General features: G+C 38.1%; 1 protein-coding gene across 8 annotated transcripts in view; it reads left to right on the top strand.

Moving 5' to 3' along the window:
- Positions 1 to 21,738, top strand: part of nbeab (neurobeachin b) — a 200,273-nt gene that overhangs the window by 1,401 nt on the left and 177,134 nt on the right. The gene's annotated exons all lie outside the window — the stretch shown is intronic.

The raw sequence follows: 21,738 nt of genomic DNA, 5'->3' as shown, positions 1-21,738 counted from the left end.
TTTGCCTCTCCTTGTTAGCACACTAGAGATTAATTACGACCTGTTCTGGCACAACAGAGATCCACTTTGTGGAGCAGGACAAATTGTAGCCTTTGGCATGTTCAGGCATGAGAGAAGTACTGCAATAGCTGGAGTCTCTGACACCTTGCCCCCTCACACTTTGCAGCGCTTTTTTCACAGGAAATGTGCACACCAGACAAGGAATAACACTGCAGCCTCTTGGTTTATTCTCTTGACCTACTGAATACAAAGTGTTAATGTCACAGCTTCCCCTTTCTCCCTGTGCTCATTTAGTTTCAGTTATTTGTAATGTACAGTAAGATGCATTTTTATCAAATCATTTTCCAGCCTCATCTGTTCTCAATTTGTTTTGAATGATGAATTTAATTAACTGGGGTAATTTGTGGTCTGCTCTGGTTAGGCATTTTGGATATCAGTCAGTTTGATCCTGCTTGATTTTTTTTTTTATAGCGCAAACAAAATAATGTCCCTGCAAACACACAAAAAAGACAAACTTAGACCGTAATTGTTATTCTGTCTCCCTGTTAATATATCCAAAAAGTGTGTATGGCTCTCACTAGTCAGGGAAAATGGTGAAAACATTTATATTTATCCTTACAAGATCAGGCTGGTTTTTTTTGTTTTTTTTTGTTTTTTTTTGAGTGTACAGTATTTGGGCATTCTGAGGAATCCTTAAGTTTGCCTCACGGGATCCAGCTGTAGAGTAATAAAATATTAATGTTTTTCTCATTCTCTAAGGAAACTGTTCAGAAAATTGTGGTTTAAGGATACCGGCTCGAACATCTGTCATGTAAACATTTTATTCTGTTTTCTACTCCAGATGTGCAGTTTATAACCATTTTTTGGAACCTGTCTGATGAGTTTCTCCAAGTTAATAATTAGCACCAAGAATAAATAATTTAACGATTCTCTGACTGAAGAAAGTCAGGTATGCTCTAATGGATCATACGTTGAAGATTGGTACTCAAACAAGATACCTTGACCTATGGATACAGGCTTCCAAGCACATAATTATCCTAACCCTGACACCATGGCTTCCCATGTAGTGCCAATAACTGGTTGATATTAACACCAAAAGATGACACTGTCATGTCAGGTCAGAGTTATCACAAGACTTACTTGCTCATGCTCATTCCGCTCCATGATAGAGAGGCTGCTATTGTTTTCACCTTGTGAATCTGTGTGTCTGTAGGTGTGCGTGTGTGTGTGTCATGGAGATACTGTCATGGGAACTAACTCAGCAGCTGAGTGCTTTGGCAGGTGTTTATGTATCTGTTTATGGACAGATTGTGTTCATGTGATTGCAGTAACTGTGTGTAGTTAAGCTCAAAATGAAGGGCAGGTTGAAAATGGATTTGTCTACAAAGTATTGATGTAATGTAGTAATGACTACAGAGTACTTGTGGACTGGAACACTGACATGTTGATAAAGGATTCTCGTTACCACGGGATGTATTAAAGGAGCAAGGAGGCAAGATGGAAGAACTGATTTAGTATGATTCTATAGTATTGATGCTGCTGTCACAGGTAAACAAATTTGTGTAGATGCTAATTTTATTTGGTCAGAAGAACCACATTTTTTAAAGAAAAAGAAACTGCTAACGTAGGGTGGTGATGCGTAAAATAATTTATTAATGCCTCAACTTGTTGGCCAGTGGTCTATAAAGGGGTTGTGAAATCTTACCTTAGTTGTCAAAAATAGGAGTTTAATAATAAATTTCTAGAAAAATCTTGCCTGTACAGTGTTCCCTTAAGGCCACACTAAGGTCTGTTACTTAGTCCTCACGAGTATGACTTGTCTTGACTGTCTTGCCAGCTTAGGTAGAAATGGCACTAACATTCTTAAAAGAGAAATTGAAGGCAAGGTTTTTGTACACTCGCCAGCCAGTTTATTATATACAGGGTTGGACCCCCTTCTGCCTACAAAACTGCCTTAATTCGCTGTGAAGCAGGCACCAGGAGACACTGTGTTCATGAAAGGATGGAAATTGTCAGTGACACTCAGGGTGCCTGTGGTATTTAAACAATGCTCAGTTGGTACTAAGGGGTCCAGAATTGTTAATAAAATCCCCCTTATACCATTAAACATATGTCTTTAATCTCAATGTTGCAGCAGGCTCATAAGATCAGGCAGCATTTTTCCAATCTTCTGTTGTCCAATGTTGGTGAGCCACAGTGTATTATAACCTGTTTCCTGTTCTTAGCTGACAGGAGTGGCACCCGCTGTGGTGTTTTGGTGATGTAGCCCATCTGCTTCAAGGTTTGATGTTCAATTTAATTGAATTAAACTGTGTGTTCAGAGGTGCTCTTCTGTAAACCTTTGAGTTACTATTGCCTTCTTATCAGCTCAAAGCAGTATGGCCATCTGTGATTCTGACCTCTAATATTAACCAGTGTTTTTTTTTATCTTTTCTGGACCATTCTCTGTAAACCATTGTGATGCTCAACATGAAATTCAGCATGATTTGACCATATATATACATCTAAATGCATTGAATTGCTACTACGTGTTTGGCTGATGAGATATTTGGATTATGAACAGCTGAATTGGTGTACCTAATTAATTGGCAAGTGAGTTTATACCCTTGATGTTTTGTTGATTACACGGTCAACATACAAATGAGTTATTTTCATGAGCTTATTTGCAAATGCTGCTAGAATTATCCTTATGACAAGTGCAGTGATGCATATTGGCCTATGGTTGATTGATTATTTCAGATAATAAAATACTCTAGAGCTCAGTTTCACTGAATGAGAACCATCTTTGTTTTATCTTTAATTTATAGTGAAAGCCAAATTAGTCAAGATGCTGCCATATTGAATAAAGGTGAAGAAACTGGAGAGTTGACATACTTAAACAACAAGTGCTTTGCACCAGAAGGCTCTGGAGCTTAAACATTTGTCTGCACTAAATTGGTATTTGTAATTTTAAAACTGGTTTTCTTTGTGATGTGTTCACTGATTGTCGACAGCAGTCAACAAGGGGTAAACACTGCAGTTATGTAGTGCAGCTTGTCTCCTCAAAATGAAGTTTCTGTGTTACTAAATTGTTTACAGAGCGAAGTAATTGCTATCTAGAATTTTGGGCTTTTCCTTTTTGTGGGAATGAAGCACTTTTTGTACCTGGCCAGAGTGTGACGACCGAAGGGTTCGGCTGTTTTCCATACAACCTGTGTTTCTCTTCTAGGTAATTGGTGGGTTAAGGTGACCCAATTTAGCATGCAGCACACATGAGCCTGAGGACTCAGGGTTCCATCAATCAGCCCATCCAGAATTTTTTGAGGGCCTCTTTTTCTTGTCCTCTCCTCTCCCTCTGTCAGCCAGCTGAAAGCGCGCTCAGACATTGCCTGGACACTGATGTGCTGACAACAATTGATAGTAGTCTTTGGTTCCATTTTTTTTAGTTAATTTAACTATTTAACAGCATCTTACAACTATGTGTCATCTCCTTCTTTTTGTCACATACGTTGAATTGGATTGTGACAAACGGGGGCTTGTCTAAGAGTTCGAAATCCCACTTGTAAGATTAAAGTTTTTGGTCTGCTAAATACTTAGCTGAGCTGAAATGCTTCTTTAGTACAGTCAGAAGTAGTTTTGTATTTAGTATCATGAACAACACAACACAAGATGGTGTTAGTTTCAATCGATTACCTTGATTAACTTTGAGTGACTTCTGATCGATGTTAGAAGATTAGTCCCCATTTCTTTTGGCCTCAAACCAAGTGTCTTTGTCTTATTGCATGAATCTAGCCATGCGTTTATCAGTGTGACAGCTCTCTTAAAGTCTTGCCACAGAATTTATAATTGTACTGTCATGAACTTCAGCATTTAACATGTTAACCGAGGCTTTTAGAGTCTCAGATCATGTGCTTGGGTTTTCTGCTGTTTCTCTGAGCCTTTCACAGTCTGACCTTGGAATGAATTTGCTGTGATGTCCACTCATGGGAAGATTGTGTTAACACACCTGACTTCTCCAGACCAGCGAACTGATTTTTATAGAGGTGGTTACATTTGCTGATGATCAGTTAATCAAGTGCATTTGATTAGCAGCCCCTGGCTTCTTCCAATCCTCTTAATTCCTCTGGAAGCAGTGCACCTAATTTTTAACAGAATTGCCTAGAGTCCTGTGAAAACTCTTTTTCACACGACTGTGTGTCGTGGCTAAGCGAGGGCAACCGGTGTCCCATCTGTGATAGAGTTACAAGGCATGAATGTACCTTACAATAAAAGGCAAAGCGTATGGCAGTTTTAGGAGAATCAAGGAGCGACATTGTTTGAAGTTGATCTTCCTCACATGATGTCACAGTTTCACTACTGGAAATACTTCGTGTCTGATCCAGGAGGCAGGGCACATGGTATATACTTACTCACAGTGAATTCTCCAGACACTGTAATAGGGAGCTGGCAAGTTAAAGACCATTTCATGTCTGATCCAAACACTCAGACTTCTGCATTCTATCATACAGATCCAAGTTCAGGGCTGTACTATATGTGCGAAAACCTCTTGTAGGAGCTCTAATTGGTTACTTATAGCTGTTCTGTCCACAGTCCAAACATTTAGCCGTAATGAATACTTTAAATATCTAATATTTGTAGGTGTGGGCAGCAGTGGCCAGGGTGATGTACCAATCATCCATTCAGAGTGTTTTTGCTCTCTGCCAGCTGAACTTTTAGATAGGCTTAAGCCCCACAAATGTAATGAAATATACAGAACATAATGAGAATGTTCTGTATATTTCATCTAAGTGATTGATCGAACAGCTTGGAGCAGCACCAGTCTGACACGTTCTTTGAGCATTGTTTCACTATATATGTTAACAAGTTAATTGAATAAGAGTTAAATAGCTTTCCCCCCACATGACCCTAAAACAAAATCTTGTTTGTGCAATAGAGTAATTGAATGAGCAAAACACTGAGATGGTACTGTTTTGTGCCACCATCCCTTATCAGACCTAATTAAAGAGAGATGTCATTAATCTTTCATGTATAGCCAGCCTCAAATGAAAGCTGTAATTAAGATAATGTAGTAGAAAACAGGTTGTGGAGTTCTGCCTTCAAGGTTGATGTAATTCCGTAGGAATTAAATGGTGTAACAAAGGCGAGCTTGAACCCTGCGATTTTCACCTTGGGATAGCTTGTCTTTTGTGCATTGCTGTATATTAGTTGTGTCAGTATAATAAGATCTCTTAATTCCAAAGACTCCAAAGGTGCTCAGCTTTGAGAGGGGGCAGTGGTGCTCATCATTCTGCGATCTGCACTTTAAAACCATCCATCCCTTCGCTTCCACTTCTCCTTTTCAGGGTCGCGGGGGGCGCTGGAGCTGATCCCAGCTGTCATAGGGCGAGAGGCGGGGTCCACCCTGGACAGGTTGCCAGTCTGTCGCAGGGCCAACACACAGGGACAGACAACCATTCGCACTCACATTCAGTCGCACATTCACACCTAATGGCAATTTGGATTTTTCCAATTAACCTATCCCCACAAGCTGCATGTCTTTGGACGGTGGGAGGAAGCCGGAGTACCCGGAGGGAACCCACACAAACACGGGGAGAACATGCAAACTCCACACAGAAAGACCCCGGCCTGATGTTGGAATTGAACTCAGGAACTTCTTGCTGTGCGGCAACAGTGCTAACCACCGTGCTGCCTAGCTGTTTTAAAGTATACTTTAAAACCAAACATGATATTACTGCTGCAGTGGTAAAGGTATACTTGGCCCAAGTTTTCTCTGGTTATTGAGACCTTGGTAGATTCTGGTTCTGTTCTGCAAATAATCTTTGTTTCTTCTCTTATACCGATTATATGTTGATTTTCACTGTAAAAAAAAAAAAGGCATATTTTACTTTGTTTCAATGTCGCGGAAGTAAAAAAAAAAAAGAAAAAAAAAAAAAAAGTGGACCCTTTTTACAATATGTAAATCACAGCAAAAACAAAAAAGGAAGACTTTCAGTCTCCTTCTGTTCTGTGAAGGCGGGAGAAGCTGGAAATGTTATAATTTAAAACCAACATGTAAGCAACCAAGTAAACACACACACAAAAAGAAACAGGGAATCAGATAATTTAAACTAAAGCTCACTTGCCATCAAGAGACATTCAATATATATGAAAATTAATAATGGATGAAAGACAAGCGCTGAGACTTGTATGTGGTCTAAGCAGCTTTCAGTTATTATTGGCCTACACTGTAAGTGTCCCTCTGCTGCTGTTGAGTCAGTTTCACACTTTGATCAATCTTGGATCAATATGACCTCTGGGCCCTTGTGCAGTTCTACAGATAGCTGTTTTTTGTTCTTTTAAAAATTATATTGGCTTCATGACTCTTTTATGTCTTTTGTGCAGACTCACTGCATGCATATACGGAATAATTATTTAATACGACAAGAGATGAGATACACGCATTCTCAATTTAATGGCATTACACAGAACAGGAACACATTTAATTGTTTTGATTGTGATGTGGCCGTTGCTGTGTTAAATATCATAACAAGAGACTCTAAATGTAGCGTTAATCTGAAACATGTTTTGCTAATGCTCTTCTGTAGCTGTGTGGTGCACTGACCTCTGTGTAGAGCAGTGTAATGAAAGATAATTTACCAACGTGGCTCAATTAGGCATTGCATTAATGCTGTTAATGTACCTGGGACAAAAGCAGTAGGCTTCATGCTCTTTATAATGAGAGATTTAACATTCATTAGGAATAGCAGTGTTTACCTCTATGAATTCTTCACTCAGCCTTTTCTTATTTTCCACTTTGAACCACGTGTATTAGAGTGGACTACAGTATGCTAAAATTGTCTTTCCCTTCTAAAGTTTATTCTCTACTAAGCCATCCAATTTCTGCCAACAGCAGTCTCCTCTGATCTACTCCATGATAATCTTCTTAGGATCTAAGGAAAAATAGAAATTCTTATTCTGTTCAAAGCTGTTTATTTAAAAGTAATTTACCTGAACTGTTGACTGATTCAGCCAGAATGCTGATATGCATTTTCTTGTCCTCAACCAAGAACAAAGCTAAGGAAAGTATTCAGCGTTTTTGCTATTGAGGCACAGCTCCACTGTTGTATCTAATTTTCAGGAGGTCTCTGCAGGTTGTCAAGTATCCTTGTGGTTAGGGCTGGGCCATATCATACCGTTCATGGTATAATGTTGGGCAAAGATAAGAAAATGAAATATTGCGATAGAATATGGGTAAAACGGGCATGGCGGAAAAAGCATGGCGGCGACGGAGAATGAAACAGAATTGGTTTGTAAAAATGCTGCAACTTCAGTGGTGTGGAACTGGTTTAGCTTTCATCCGTCAGATACACAACAAAGCACTATTTTTGGTAGAGCATGCTAGCGGGCCGTCGTTATTACTGTGTTGTTTGGAAAATATGGCACACTTAAAATCAATCCTTTGATTTTTCTGAAAATCGACAGTGCCTCTTATAATCCCGTGTGCCTTATGTGTGAATTCTGGTTGTGTTTACTGACCTCGAAACGATTTTATGTGGTTATGCTGAGGATATGTCGGCCAATTTCCACTGGAAATGCCTTTTGGTTAAACTGTCAGCAAGGAATTTGCATTTGCACTGTTAAATTTTTATATAACTTTAATGCACATAAAAAAACAGCTGCTTGTTTAAGTGAAAATACATTGATGGTTTTTTTGCACTAATAAAGTTGTGGAGTTGTAAAGTATTTTGTCTGGTGTCAATTATACCGTCAGTTATATCATTATCGCAAATTTTCGCAAATTTTTTTGTATATTGTGATAAATATTTTTGGTCATATCGCCCTGCTCTACTTGTGGTCCTGATTTATCATATTTTTATTAAATTGCATATTAAAATTAGAAATTCAGGGACATTGAAGTTTTAAAATTCTGGACTATGATTAAAATATTGTTAATCATAATAACATTTATTTTAATACAATAAGATAATAATAATAATAATAATAATAATAATAATAATAATAATAATAATAATAAGCCTATATCATGATAAGGTACATTTTTAAACGTTACTTACTTACACAATACACGTAAATCCAAGCTACACTATATGGACAAAAGTACTGGGCCACCTACACATTGCACCTACAGCAGCTTCTCAGCCATGGAAACCAATGCCGAGCTGCTCCATGCACAGTTTTTGTGCTCATGATAATGCCAAAGGAGGTTTGGAATTCAGAGCATTGGTGACTTTTATGCACTATGCACCTCAGCACTCAGTCACTCTGCTCTGTAACATTACAGTGTCTGCCACTTCATAGCTGACTTCCACTTTCCAATAATACCACTTACAGTTGATCATAGAATTTCTAGGATGGAAGAAATTTGACAATCTGACTTGTTGCAATGGTGGCATCATATTACAGTACTATGGTTAAATTCAGTGTGCTCTTTAAAACGACCCAAACTATGTGGTTGATTTTAACACCTCTGTGCCAGTGGGACTGAATCAGAATCAGAATACTTTAATAATCCCCAAGGACAACACGTTTAATAGATTGTGTGGCACAATACTTTTGTCCATATTCTGCATTTTCAAATGGCTTTCGCTCTGTCATCTTGAACAACCAAAACTGTTCTTGTGGAAGTTACTGTTCACCCCTTTACATGGTGTTTATGCATGCTATAAAGCTCAATTTTTCCAGATTCTCCGGCTTGCAACCCATCTGCAAGTGACATCATTGGTACATATTTTACATTCAGTTTCTCACACGGCCAGATTTTAAAACATAACTATGGCTCATGTGGTAACTGTAGAGATGACTTATCGATTTGATTTCAGGAGGACAGTCTCCTAAACGCACTGTTGGGGAGAAGAGTGAGAAAAGCTAATGTACTGCTTCAGCTATTCAGAGCTGATACGTGTTAAGAAATCAATTTTTTGACCAACAGTAACATGTAAAGCAGCTTTGACAACAGTGGGAATGCCGCTGGGTATAGACCCTTTGTGGTTTTATTGTGCTGTCAAACTACTTTGCAGAGAATCAAGTTGTGCTTCACAGTATGACCTACAAATTAGAGCCTGGTCAATGCACCTGTTGGAATCAGCATAAACTCCAAAAGCAGGACTAGTCAGACTCAAGTTTGGAAGATTTTATTGATATGTTAAAAATGCACTGAAAGGTTGAAAGCTCGATATATTCGCCTGAGTACTATTTTCTTCTCTACTGCTAACTCTAGAGTTTATTAACACCCACGTGAGCATATGTGCAGCCAATAAACTGAGGCTCTATTGTGAATTTGTGTGGTCAGGGGACATTAGAATGAAGCTTGTTTTAAGTTTATATTAAAAGGATTTTCCTGCAGTTTTCTAAACAATATTATGTGTTTCTTTTGTATGTATTTGTATCATTTATTTGTGTATTTAAGAATTTCCAATAATACTAATAACATTAATAATTTTAATGTAAATGGTCCATGCAAGACTCAAGTGGAAAATGCAATGCAACTCCATAGTTAAGAACCAAAAAAAACCCCCAAAAAACCTAAAAATTAAAAATCGAAAGAACAAAATAAGCAAAATGAATATACATAAAAAAGTGTAAAAGACATTTACAAGAAAGCCTGATGATATCATAAAGTCTTTAATAGTGATTTAAAACAAGATGCTGATGAAGCAGACAGGCCCTTCCACCAACAAGGCAGCATCTTATTTAGATTTCAAATCTTCTTTTTCTTGTTTTTTCTCTTGGTTGAGTTACATAAAAGTATTTCGAAGAGCACATCTCGAGTTTTCTATCAAAGGACATGTGATTGTGGTTGTGCTGTGATGATAATTCACTTTGACATTGAAAGGACATTGCATGGATGTTTGATCCAATTTGGCATCACTCATCCTTCTCCAACCTCTGAAGGGGAATATTACAAGAAAGCCTGTTCAAACCATGATATGTTCACTCTCTCCTTGGGGATTAGTCTCTGTACACATACAATAATAATGAATAAATTGCATCTCATTTAATGTTTCAAGATTAGCATTTTTTGAATGGTATAGGTAAACATCTACAGCTGCTAACAATACAACATGATCTGGGCTGTAACATGTGGCATAGCAACGTATTACTCATCTGTGGTCTGTTAGTGGCCCATTCTCACCTGATCATTATGTCAGGGATAAATATGTTGGGTTATCGTATGTAGCAGCAATATAAATACTCCCAGGTGGAGTTAGTTGAGTCGGTTAACTAAATTCCAGCCTACGTATTAATGCATTGTCTCCCCCCAAAACAGGGCACAAGCTCCTACATTCACATGCTCATTTCTATGGAGATGAGCTGCATCTCTGATTAGGCAAACATGCAAAGTCATATTGCTTGCTGCAGCTCGGTGACAGCGCTATAGCAAAGCAATGCGTTCACATCGCAGTGCAGATGCAGCAAAAGCAAAGATTACTTGGCTGAATGTACCTGAATATATGAATGAATAAAATAGTTGGTTTTCTGTAGTTTAGTTTTCACTATTAAATCTTTTGAAAACAACTCACCAAACACTCCAATTGATCCTGTTTACTGTCAAGAAAATATCTGTACATGTATATAAGTCATGAACCCCAACAAATATATTAAAGGGCATGTGACAGGCTGTTTAAAGTTTCTTGACATCACAGGCCAACTGCGATGCATACTCTGTTACATGTGCTGCAGACAGTTGAGGTAGCATTGAGGGGGAATGGATGAAGTATGTGATACAGTCCCAGAAAATTGATTCTGCTCATCTGGACGTAACGTTTTTCGTGAGAGAAATGTTTCGTCATTCATCCAAATGACTTCCTCAGTCTCAACTGACTGCAGGTTTCCCAACTTTATAAACAGTATATTTGCATAATGACCCAAACCAGCACCACTGATATGTGGTGTGGTACAGTAATACAATCTTGAAATGACCCCAAATATCTTTAAAAAAATACATTTTTGTAGTGGTGAATATCAGACATCGCTATTGCCAATGCTGATATATCTGTGATGGACTGATTTGTGCTTTGATTTTAACGGGGTATTTTCTTGTATGTCTCACAGCAATATGACTTCAAGGTTCAGATGTGCCTGAGGTCTTTCTGTCTGGCGTTTGCATGTACTTCATGTGCCTGCATGGGTTTTCCCCCCACAGTCCAAAGGCATGAGTACTAGATCATCTGGTGACGTTGTCTGTAGGTGTGGATGTGAGGGGGAATTGTGTTTGGCTGCTGATATGCTGGCGAACTACCCAGGGTGTATTTTTGTCTCTTGACCAGTGACAGCTGGGATTGACTCCAGCCCCTCTGCTGCCCTAAAATTGGATAAATGGTTAAAAAGATGAATGAGTGGAAAATGTTTCAGAATCTATATACTTTTTCCTTTGTTATTTTTTCCGGAGGCAGTGAATGAAAGGGTAGACATGTGTGTACTTTGTGCTGCGTTTTTCTTAGTATTATGAATCAACAAAAAGGTGCTTCAACACATGTTCACTGTCATTCAACAGCAGCGTCCCTGTAGAAAATGTGAAGATTTTCTTTTTTTTTTTTTTTTTTTTTTTTTATCTCTGCTAGTGACAGAAAACGTACAAGAGAGGTTTGCTCACTGTATTGATGTAGCATGAGGTCCGTGTTACGGAGAAGTGACATATTTATAATTTTCAGTTGCACATGAGCCACTAGGCAGTTAATGATGTGTGTTGTGAATACAGATTTTTGCATTATGCCTGACAAAGCCGGCATTGTTGCCAGGATGCTTCTCTTTCATTTACACTTCATTCCATTGGTTTTGAAGCGCTGTCAGTGTACCCTGCAGTGTTTCACCATAAACATGTGTAGCCAGGCTCCCATGTACATCCTTCTCGCTTGATTTTTTTTTTTCCGGCAGTTCCATGAAAGCTTTACTTTTTGATAAAGGTTAGTGTAATCAATCTCCTAGATGTTTATATTTATTGCTCCAGTACAGCTGGGATGTTTCCATTTCCTGCTGATATTGAAGCATGAAAGACTGTGTAATAGATCACACACTGATTTAATGTGGCTGAAGTAAGGGAGAAATAATGGAGGGCTTAGTGAGAGTTAGGGGTTTGGATTACAATTAATACAAAGGGATCAGCATAATGAATGTAGACACCATTCGTTTTTATGGCTTATTATCCTCCTTGCCACATTTTAACTGGATCATTTTATGATTAGTAACTTGGACATTGTCTGCTGTTGGCTTGATTTCTTCCCTCTGGTTTGTTTCATTAACTTCCTGATTTTGATGGTATCTCATCATTTGTTATTGAATGTTTAGGTATACCTCTAATGAAACATAACTTTGGTGCTTTAGTTTTAATTCAAATGCCATTTAACGTCAGATTTCCTCAGCACAAAAGCGTTGCTCATGTATAAATTCATGAGAGGCTAATGGACGACTACATGTGATGTTCTACTTCACTTGTTTAACTGAAAGGATTGGAAATGGCAGCTTTGCTACTCCTTTACAGTTCATCAATTCAGAGCGTATTTATTTTCCAATTCCAGGCAGATCAGTATTTGTCTTCTCTTATCTGGAAGTAAACATCCGATGGTGTATGGTACATTGTATATGGCTTTTTGAGCCTGTTTTAATACTCACTGTTCAAAACTATTGAATGCAGTTGAGCTTTAAGCACAAGATGCCTAGTAGACAGTGCTTTAAAAATAAACAGCGAGTTAGTGCTGTTGATCTGGTTTTATTGTGTTATATGTTTGTTCTTGCTACATACTTATCTTCTATGTAGCTTCGGGGATTCAGCTCAGTATGTTGTATCTATAGGGGTACTCAATCCCAATTTCAAGCAAAGGCTAGACGCTGAATATGTGTCTTGGGCTAATGCTATTAGTTGCGAAAGCAGGACTGCTTTGAAAGGAACATCTGGTTGGAGTGCCTCCCTGTTGCTCCCAAGTCTCAAGCAGAGATGGATTACTGCCATAGCATTTGGTGGAAGATGATTCAGCATGGAATTGGATGCCCTATATGGAACATGGCTTGGGACAGTGTGGCAGTGCTTCTCTTCCTGTTATGAATACAGTGTGTTAGTAGTGATAAAACGCTGGGGAGATTACTGAATCCAGACATTGTGATTCTGACTGATTTCTGACTGATTACATGCTTTGATTAATCTGGAAGTTGTTTATCTATTATTTCCTTGCTTTGGGCAGTAAGTCCGCACAGCTTACTTGTTTAACACACACACACACACACACACACTTATGGACCATAGTTATTTTTCTCAACAGATAGATCAAATATTTATTTTTAAAAGCTACAGGCTTTTTTTTTTTTTTTTTTAATATATATTTTATTTTTATCCATCCATGGTATTGGTATCACACCTGTCACTCCTATCTCTCCCTTCAAGTACTTTCTTCATCTGACAAAAATCTCAGAGTATTTAATAAAAATAGAATAATTAAACAAAGTCAAATATTTAAACAGCAAATTTTCTAAAATACCCCCCAAACACATTTCCCACTGATTCTGAGGCTTTTTGGGACCCTTATCAAACTAGACAGAATATTTGATGAAATATTTTAATTTCTGTTTAAATGGACAGCTCTCCTTAAAAGTGGGAGAAGATACTTATTGGATAATGTACATCTAATCCAGTGCACTTGAAATCTAGTTTTTAATGATATTTCAAGTGAACCAGACGGCAGCTATTTGTCTTAAAAAGAAGATACAAATCCCTGCTGAAGAAAGAGGCTCTATATCTCAGCAGTAACGTCTGCATGTGGCATATTTTTTCCTGGAAAGCACAATGTGGTCGTTATTGTGCTGACAACCTTGTCTGCACAGTTTAAATATGTGGCTCCAACTTCCTGGAGGGAATCACGGTGTACTATTTATTTTATTGGTATCGCAGTATGTCATTACAAACCTGAAGAAGTTCTGTTTGTTTGTTTTTTCCAGTCCTGCCAAGGCCAAAATTGCTTTCACTAGGTGTCCTGACAGTTTGTCCAACTGGAATCACAAGAATGAAAACCGGCAATTGTGTTTGGCAGGCGCTTGCACAGTGTGACATAAATTGTGATTATAGTTTTACAGGCATAATGTATAAATTTATGCACATTAAATGTTATAATATTAAATGCATCTAATTGTATTTTTAGTGTAGAGACTATTATGTTTCTTTACAACTTGTTTTACAGCTTTGGGTTTGGTCACAGCAGTGTAAGTGTTTTTTTTTCTTTCTTTTTTTCTTTCTTTCTTCCTTCTCTGGTAAAACGACAGCCGTGGCTGACGCAGGACTCAGCCTTGGACTAACCTTGGGGAAAGCGCTCTTTCACCACAGGGGGGGTAGTAGATTGGGGGGGATGGGTAGTGAGGTGAGCAGAAGTTCAGGACAGCCACGATGCTACTTCAGGGCACAGGAGGACAGCTGAGCTAAATCCATGTTGCTGCTGCACTTGCATTTTATAACAGCAATGTGTTCACAATCCACACTTGTACAGTGATTGTTCCAAGTTGTGCTTCGTGGCTAACAACAGAGAGTTCTTCCTATGGCTACCGTCTTGCAGTGTTCGTTGTTAACATTTCCAGTCCAGAGCTGTGCAGTTCTGCATCTGCAGTTTATATTCTAATATTTTCCTATTTCCTATTATTTTCCTCGTTAAAGAAGGCGATGCCTTTATGATGCCATCATAAACCAAACTGTGTTTACACTTGATATGTTTCAGACGGGCTCGAAGAACATCAGTATGATTGACTTCAGTGAAACCTATTTATGTGCATGATCTCCCCAAGTGCCTATCGACCAGTGACCCGCAATCACAGTTGGTCAGCTCGTTCTGCCTGCTTTCTGGCTGCAGTGGAGTCATAGCCAATTCTCTGGAACAGTTTTATCTGTCTTACCTTTTTAAGAGTGTGAGCAAATTATCGAGCCACCACCGGCCCAGAAATGTCCTTGAGGCTTTAAAGTAAGTTTACACTGCTAAATCTAACAAAGCTGTACCTCAAGTTTCTAGCATTCTGAAAGCTCCCACACCTTCAGAGATCCCATGTCTCTGCTGACCAGGCTTTTTGTTTTAGTACCACATACGGTAATATGGTACTGTGCAAAAGTCTTGAGCTACCTCTTATTTTGCAAAATTTGCTGGATTCCCCCCCCCCCCATTTCTTAAGGACATGACTGTGAGATATTGTTCATCTGCAATTTGTTTTTTTTAGTCCTGGAACTTATTTTTTCCTCCACCTGTCTAGTTTCCTCCAAAGTTTTAAGTACACACTACACACCGTGCTGTGACATATACTAGGTTTTTGCCTAATAGCTCTTTGGGAACCAATTTGTTGGTGCGACAATACTATTTCATGCCTGCCAAAATGTGTTATGTTTTTGTGACAGGCAACTAGTAACAAAGTACCCAAAAAAACAATTTGGTTAATTGCTATTTTTTCTTTTACGTGCAGATAAAACACTGGTTCATCCCTTGAGTTGGGTGCTTTGCTACAGCTCGAATGAGTCATAGGTCAGTGTTAAGTGGCTTGAACACAAAAAAGTGCCTTGAAAACTACAGCTAATACAAGAAAGTCTTGCTGATTGGAAGTAAAATATAGAGAAATGAGATGAGAGGTGAGCATTTTTTTCATGTAGAGTTTTCAAACAATGGGAATATCAAGTTTTAAAAGTGGGCTACTCAAGGTACAGGGACACAAATTGTCGTCTATAGATCATTAAAGTCTATAGCTTGTTTAGTTTCAGTGTCTTGCTTGTTAGACTGCGTCTTCTCAGAAATGTTAAAGCATAAAGGTTTATAAAAATTACTACTTTATAAATTATTTTGGTGGATCCAGTAGAAAGATGAGAGAGTAAGTAGCCTGATGATTGGAAAATTTGATTCCTGTGGCATCTATCTACCTTACCTGAGTAATGATAAGTTTTTAAAAGGTAGGTGTGGTGGCCATGATGAGTCATGGTTGCTTGTATAGAATATCATGTGAATATATTTGTTTTGTTGTCTGCCTTGGCTGTCTTATTTTAGGTGTAGGCACATCTGCTTCTCCTCTGGATTCTTTCTCAGCGTTTTTGTCTTGCACAGGATATTTTAAAAGGTGCAGCTTTTAATTTACTGGCTTGGTCATTGAGCCAAAATGTTCATTTTCAGTCACTGTGAGGAAATATTTGTGAAACACTGTGACATCTGCTCTTTTGGCAGCCGGTCCATACCGAGCAACATCTCGGAGTCTCATTTAGAGAATCCACAGAGCTCAATGGACTGTTTGGCCCTGACTCTGTCTGAAACCCGTCCTTAACCTAAAGTGCCATGCTAGACATCAACACTATATGCACTCACATCTAAAATTAGCCTTTTTGGTTGGAAGGGAATCTTTCAGCCAAGGAAATCATCTGAACTAGTGAATTAAAAGCTCTAAAGAGTATTCCCCAAATAAATATATATAAATATGACTTCACAGCTTCCATCTTAAAATCATTTACTTTCAGTTTTTTGAAGCTCTGCTACTGAAGTCACTTGGACTGTCAAGTTTACTTTCCATGACTGGATGTGTAAAGCGCTTTGGGGTCCTTAGGGACTAGTAAGGCGCTATACAAATACAGGCCATTTACCATTTTTTTCCTGTGAGGTTTAATGTTTTCAAATATATTGTATCTGGCATGCTTTAAAAACACTCTTGACAGTCAAATTCAATCTTGATAGTCAATCTTGGTTTCCTATATAAATAATAAAAGAAAAGAAAATATCCCAAGACTAAATTGCATAACAAGGTGCATTTAAAAAAAATGACTATTCTAATTATAAGTGATGTCCTGCTCAAAACATTTGGCTTGATCCCAGTCAGAATCCTTTAAATATGGACATCTACCGGTATAAGGAGAGAGACGTGGAATAATTTTAAAAGTGGTGCTGTATTCTTGGGAAACAAATAACCCTGAATATATGCAAAAGCATATTTTTAATATTCAAGACATTTTATCTCAACTACAAAAACAAAGTTCCAAGGTTTCTTACTACAAACAATCCTTCAGAAGAGACACTGGTAAAGTGTACCATCAAAAGTCTCACAGCAGTAATAACAGTTATTAACAGCTGACTGTTTTGTGCATTGCACTATGTCATTGTGTGTAAGCTAACATGTGAATTTGAAATCCGCACTGCTTGTTCACATTCTGCACAAGCTAAATACACGTTGACACCTCAGGTGCAGATACTGCACAGGTTTGTGAATTTCCAGCTGCCGTTAAGTTATGAAATCTTGTTTATTCATTCCTTTTGACAGCTGTCATTTCATTCAGTGAGTAGGAATGATTTTGCTACACCTACAGCAGTCAAGCATGTTTAAAGTTCAGACCAGTGTTCATGTCGATACTTTATGAGACCGAGGGTATGTGACCTGTTAAACGTGGGGTCATGCTCAGCACGGCAGGTGAATAAGAAAGCACCAGTCTAAAAGTTACAGAAGGATAAAGTAAGTAGAAGAGGAGAAAATGTGCTCTGTGGATTTAATCAACCGGCCATGATCCCCCTCAAGCCCCACAGCTACATCAGTGTGATTTAAATGCAAACCCATTTGCTGCATTAATGCAGTGATATACGCTTAGAGCTGAAAATCCTGTAAGAATATTTAGGTTTTCGTTAAAACAAATACTGCAACACAACATCATTAATCGTTAAACGTTAACAAAGCTTGTAGCTATTCTGCGGAATACTTGCATATTTTATTTATTATTGAAATGAACAAAATAGTTCAACTGTTTTGTGCAAAGTATGAAAGATGTTTATTCAAATGTCCTTTTGAATTCCAGATGGAGCAGGCTGTTTTTACTTTGCTGTCATATGGCTGTGTTTTTTTTCCTTTAGGCAGGATATATCACTTCACTGTGCATAGCTGGACCTCGGTGTCCTTTGTTACTTTGTCATCTGTCACACCAGGCTTACAATTAAATTATGTGTCCTAACCTCATTCTTTCACTGACAGAAAGTTACTATATTATAGTAGCAACGTTGTTGTATTTTGTTTGAAAATGCCGTTAACAATGCCATAAGGGTATTTAAAAGATGGGCATACCCACCATGACATCATGTGTTGGTTTGCTATGTGACAGTTTGAAGTGTCAGCATTAGTTTTTTACCTGCTGACATGTTGTTGTTTTGGAACTTAAAGTGATCATATTTAGAGAAGATTGTGGTGTGCTAAATAATCAGCTAATGCTAAACTGGTTGGCAAGCTACATTCATAAAGTGTAGACGTGCAATATACACACATGTACACTAATTAATGCAAAGTAATAGATTCATAAAATACTTGCAGTCACTAACACACCACAGATTTCAAGATGTATTATTTATTAAAAATAAATGCGGTGAGTTGGGGTGACTGTAGCTCAGGAGGCAGAGCTGATTATTGGAAGGCTGCTGGTTTGATCCCTGGCTGCTGTAAATGTTTTTTGAGAGCTTTAAGAATTACCAGTATAACACCAGACGAGATACATATTAAAATAAAATAAACAAACACAAAAAAGAATTAATAATTGATTGTTATGAAGGGTTAGACTATCCTCTTTTTGTAAAAGCATATTAAAGCTCGTTCTTATGCTGTGAAGTTGGGCATTTTAACATTGGACCGACTCACTTATGGAGTCAGCTAAAGTGGCCATTAGAGGAGCAGCAGTTTTTTCTATAACAGAGGTTCCTATTTGAAAAAAAAACAAAACAAACAAACCAAAAAAGTTGGCGAGTTTAAAAGCCGGCGCTGTGACATCATCATGACTGCAGTCACTGTTTAACAAGGTTAGCCTAAGCTACTTGACATTTACACTCACCGCACAAAAACTGGATTACGTGAGAAACCGGATTAGGGATGAAAGTGTGGCCGGTGATTGAATCAAACCATTGCTTTTAACAGTGTCAGTTCAGCTCCTCTAACCTCACTGTGCTTGAAGGCTCCAGAATGACACTCTGGGGGGGGGGGGGAGAGAGAGACAGTTGGCCTCTGTCAGTACACTCGTTCTCGTTCAGAGGGCAGCTGGTGCTTCCAGGTCCTCCTTCAGTGGTGTTGTGGACGGTGTGTGCCTGTGTTTCTGCACTGAGCCGTGTGATTGCCGTGTGGCAAAGAGCATGGCCAAGTCTCGCTCGGGGCATCTGCAGATTAGTGTGTGTGGTGCCTGAGTGCCCATGTTTCTTGGCTGCCCAAACCTCTCCTCTTTCTTCCTTTTTTGTCTTAAGTTATTGGCTTCTGTTTAACAACTCAGTCCAAATGCGCAAATGTCAAAGGCCCTTCAAGGCACTTGTTATGTTTTTAGTGGTTTTTTTTTTATTATAATGATATCAAGCATGCAGACATTTTGTCCATTGAACCCCCCCCCCCCAAAAAAAAAATAATTTTTTTTTAAAAAATTGGGGATTTTTGTCACTTTGTTGACCTAAACTGGTAGAATGCTATACAGGAAAGAGCACACTGAAAAAAAAAAAACATACCAGCTGACATACTAGTTCCTGACATCAATTTGGAATTTTTCAGCAGTAAAATCCTTGGGGAGAGAGTACTGGGTGTATGTTTAGATTGAAGAGTAATTTCTGTGCGCTATAAAACCACCACAGCAACAGCTCCTACTAAGAAAACTCTTTTCTTGGCTCAGTTTTGAGCTTTGGTGAGTGAATATGCATCTAAGCTGGTGCATCTCTAAGACAGGCCATGTATAGCAAAGCAATGACTCTTTTCACCCTATTTAACACAACTTTATGGATTATTATTGCAAACACTGAGTGCAATACAAATTTTTTTTGTCTGACAAAATTGTATTTTACTCAGTTGTATGTAGCATTTGTATTCTATTTTATTCTATTGTGTATATATATTATTTTATTTTATTCTATTCTATTGTGTACAGTTGTGTACAGTATCTTATTCTTATTCTATTCCAGTGTTTTCTAATTTTTGCTATGTGACTGTGCGCTGTCCACTGTTTCTGCTGTAACAAAACAAATTTCCCACGTGTAGGACTAATAAAGGTTATCTTATCTTATTTTCTCTTGTTAATACTGTCCATTTGATAAATAAAGATGTCCAAGAAGGAAAAGTACAAAACTTGTTTAAAAATTGCTGTATTACATTGCAGGTGAATTTCTTTTGGCTCCAGCTAAAACCATTTTTTCCCCCTTTAAAACCAGATACGAACAAAAGATTCATATCTACACCGTGACATCACCAACTAATGATGACTGATAAAGTCTTTCTTTGAAGATTTGATTTTAGCATTTTGTTTTTTGTAGCCATCTTGACCCTATTTCTTTCGCATATTTATGGAAGCTGCATGCTCAATATATACCCTGTATGAGTGTGTTAAAAAATATGAAACAACTTAAGGTGCACATGACCAGGTTGTCTCTGAGGTTTATTTACCATTGCAAAAGGGTTAAAACAACAGTACAGAGACTAAAACAGCAGTCTGCATGTTTTTTTTTTAAAGCAAGAGAATATTTATAGAGATGAGTTGCCTAACTGCCATGGTCACAGAATGTCATCAGAACACTGTGTGATAAAAGATAACTCATAAATCAACATGTGGTTTATCTGAAAGATTGCATGGAGACATGTTCAGTAAGTTCATCTTGACACAGAGAAGAGGAGTCTTAAAATTTGCTATCCAAAGTGCAGTTCCCAGGCAAAGGTACCTGCTAACTACGTCTAAATAGCATGCAAACCCTAAAATTAGATTCATTAAAACCAGAACAGTGTTCTTGAGTGGTTTATTAGTACAATTAAGCTGGAGATATTTTGAGCCAGAATTTTCAAAAAAGCCACCAAGACCTAAACATGGTCAAGCGCTCCAATGCAGTGGCTCAAATTAGATTAGGTGACAGCTAGCAGGCAGCCACTGGCTACAGCTGTCTGTGTCAGCATCAACTTGTCAGTCAAAGCAGCCATAACCCTGCATAATTTTAGTCCTTTATCCAATTAAAATGGGTGATTATGTAAAAAAATTCAATGAACATGGGTAAAATAGGCATTTGCCACCTGTTTTATCCATATCAAACATAATATTAAATTGAATCATCAATGCTGTCATCCCTGGAGAGTGTTCTGATTTTGATTTTCTCTACAAGAGTAGCCTGTATATTTTCGAAAACTAATGAGACGAACTAAATGACTTGAAATCCACAACCACACTTAAGACCTTTCAATCTCTCCATAGTGCTGTTTCTGAAACATGTAAAAGCAAACATAAGTTGCATCTGTTCTCGGCTGGCAGCAGTTTAGCTAGAGCAAAGCTAGTTTTTGGTTGGTTAATTAGTGTTCTTTTCTCCATAATATAATTATAGCAGAATTCATTTGCTTTTTCTCCTCCATTTCTGGAGGTAATTGCTGTGCTTTCTGGGGATTAAGTGAAGGGCTTCACACTGTGGGCAAACTCCACTGTTGGCACTGTAGTGTGACTCTGCTGTTTCACAGCCATCTGGCTCCTCTGTCTGTCTAGACCCAGGTTGTTTTACCACACCCCAGTCCATCTTGAATTTATAAATGGCCATAAATTCTGACAGGATCTAATAATTCCACATGATTTCCATCTTAAATTTGCAGTAATTCCTACAGTATTTGGTTGTTTAGCACTCCAAAAAGCATTCACAGTATTTGTGGATAATTCATTAATTAATTCTGTACCCACACTAAAACCTACTGTCAAGAAATGAAAACTGGGATTTATGTAGAGCTGATGCTTTTTCATTGATTTACAATTACACGCTCAAAACTGAAATATATGGTAGCTTAATCCATAATGGTCTTCTT

The sequence above is a fragment of the Simochromis diagramma genome, unplaced genomic scaffold, assembly GCF_900408965.1.
Source record: "Simochromis diagramma unplaced genomic scaffold, fSimDia1.1 OVJJ01000463.1, whole genome shotgun sequence".
Classification (NCBI taxonomy): Eukaryota; Metazoa; Chordata; class Actinopteri; order Cichliformes; family Cichlidae; genus Simochromis; species Simochromis diagramma.
This window is presented reverse-complemented; position numbering and strand designations above follow the sequence as displayed.